The 2,538-nt window shown below is 48.1% G+C and overlaps 1 pseudogene; it reads right to left on the bottom strand.

Annotated features, from left to right (window-relative positions):
• Positions 1–361: 361 nt before the first annotated feature.
• Positions 362–960, bottom strand: LOC104974165 (small ribosomal subunit protein eS17-like; annotated as a pseudogene).
• Positions 961–2,538: the final 1,578 nt, after the last annotated feature.

The raw sequence follows: 2,538 nt of genomic DNA, 5'->3' as shown, positions 1-2,538 counted from the left end.
GGACATAGGATCCAAGCTGTGGAGAAGAGGGGAGAGTAGACGAGAAACTCAGATGATAATATGGTCACTCAGCTGTGATTGGGCGATTGAGTAGTAGGTCTGACTAAGTCTTTCCAAGTCTGGGGAGTATGAGAGAGTGAGTGGAAGTGAAGTAAAATCACTCAGTTGTGTCTGACTCTTTGGAACCCCATGGACTATACAGTCCATGGAATTCTCCAGGCCAGAATACTGGAGTGAGTAGCCTTTTCCTTCTTAATTTATGCCAGGCCTGCATCAGTCAGGTCTGAGTGCCATTGACGTGAACAGGAGGAACAGTGAGACAAATATCACGTTTGAGTAGATGTGAATTTAAGTTGAGGACTAACAGGAAATGATTATTTGTTGTTGTCCAAGGTTTACTGAAAATATCACAGCACAGCAGAAAAGACTCAAACGGCTCCACGCAGTGTTTTGAAATTCATCCGGACTGCAGGCTGAGTGACCTGCAGGTTGGACAGACCGCCCAAGTCCAGGAGCTTCAGCATTTCCTTCGTGTCAGGATCTACTCAATGATTTCCTGCTCCAGGGCTGAGATGTCAGGCACGTGATTGTCTTTGTCTCTCCTTGTCCTGCAGCTTGATGGAGATTCCTCTCACCGGGCCTCTCTGAATCCGCTTCAGCAGATGTGTGACGTAGCCTGCCATCTTGTTGGGGAGCTTCTTGCTGGGAATAATGGCGGTCTCCGCGCGCACACCGGCTTGTGGGTGTGGAAGACACTGCCCAGGCGCGTGTGGTACTTCTCAAAGACCCGGGCCACCTTTTGGTGCAAATGCGCCCCCTGTTGGCGGGTCCTTGGAAAAAGAGCAGGAAATGATTGGCAAAGTTTTCCTTTCATTGTCCCCCGCCCCCGCCCCATCTACATCTGCTTTCTCTGTTCCTGTATCAGAGACTTGGGGAGCTATCCTGCATGGCAGTGACAAAACCAGCTTTGTTAGAAGTGTGAAGTTGTTTCCAAACTTACTGTTTTAGATTTACTGAACAAAAGCAGCAACAATAAATCTAGTTATTATCCTTCAAGTCAGAGGTTAGGTGGGTACAGCTCTTTGGGAGGGAGTAAGGGAAAGAGAGAAGAGCGCAAGTTGTCTTTGGGGGTGAATCTCTTCATTGTCCTCAAGAGAGAAGGGAATGTAGATCTGAATCGGATGGGTGGGTATTTTCTGCAGGCTCGGATTTGAGGAATCTGGGGATTTGGGAGTGATAAATTCAGATGAATCTTACCACACATGAGGATTGTGTCCTTTCCCAATCAGAGCCCAGATCTTGGCAAAGCAGACCTGCCTCTTTTGGCGCTTAGTTCTTTTCATATTAAGTCCTGGATCTGGTCTTGGCTTTCTCAGCTTTTCCACTGCAGGCAACGAGTGCCTTGTTTTTCTGTTAACCAAGGAGGCCATATGGCTTTCACAGTGAGCTTTCAGCCACTCTTGGTCTTTTGTTTTCTTTTTCCAAAGAATCACTCCTGCCTAACAAGAACTGCCCATGAGTTACTATTTCCCTCCAAACACCTGATACCTCACACCTAGTGCTAGTGAATATCCATCTACAAAAATACATTCCACTTTATTACTGGTGCTAGTTTTAGTAATAGCACGGTTACCTGTGCTGGGGCTAACCAGTGGTGGGGGTCGTCATTTCCAAGTGGGTGGTCAGCGATCCAGCTCCAAAACCCCATCCCAGGTTTATGGGTACTTCTGGTACCGGCTGTCATGGGTTGGGTTCCCTAGGATGCAGACTCTGAGATGGAGATCGGTATGCAATAGGTTGACTGGTGAACTTGGCATCAGTTCCTGTAGGAGAGAAGGGAAGGGAAGGACGGGAAGAAAGTTGGGGCAGAAGGAGAAGTTGAATAGCAATGCAGTTTCAGTGAAGTCCTCAGCAAACCTATGGGCAGCCCTGAAGTTGGAATGACTCTTCTGTATTGTTCCGAATTGGGCTGAGAGTGCTGGACTGCACTTTGATCAGCCATGCAGTATGGACTCCTCTGGGAGTGTGGTGCACCCCTCGTTACTCAGGCTATCCCTCTAAGGGTCTGAAAGCTGAGGGCTTTTTGCCTACGGCACTTCCAGAGCCAGGGAATAGTCCTTCACTCACAAGTAGAGAACAAGGTGGCACACTATAGCATCCACATATGGATCCCTAGGGCTTCCCTGGTGGCTCAGATGGCAAAGAGGCTGCCTGCAATGCGGGAGACCTGGGTTTGATCCCTGGGTTAGGAAGATCCCCTGGAAGAGGGCATGGCAACACTCTCCAGGAATGCCTGGAGAATTCCATGCACAGAGGAGTCTGGTGGGCTACAGTCCATGGGGTTGCAAAGAGCCGGACACAACTGGACAACTAACACTTTCATGTTTTCATGGATCACTATGTGCATTTCCAAAGTTTTGTCTGGTGACTAGAGCACAGTGAATACTCTAAACTTTTTTTCTAAATTGATAAGTGTTGCCCTGTGAGCTGAGTTCTGCTATACTTTGTGTTTGGTTCTCTTTAAATATGGCTTCTCGG

The sequence above is a fragment of the Bos taurus genome, chromosome 15, assembly GCF_002263795.3.
Source record: "Bos taurus isolate L1 Dominette 01449 registration number 42190680 breed Hereford chromosome 15, ARS-UCD2.0, whole genome shotgun sequence".
Classification (NCBI taxonomy): Eukaryota; Metazoa; Chordata; class Mammalia; order Artiodactyla; family Bovidae; genus Bos; species Bos taurus.
Note: the sequence above shows the minus strand (reverse complement) of the source record. Positions and strands in the feature narration are given on the sequence as shown.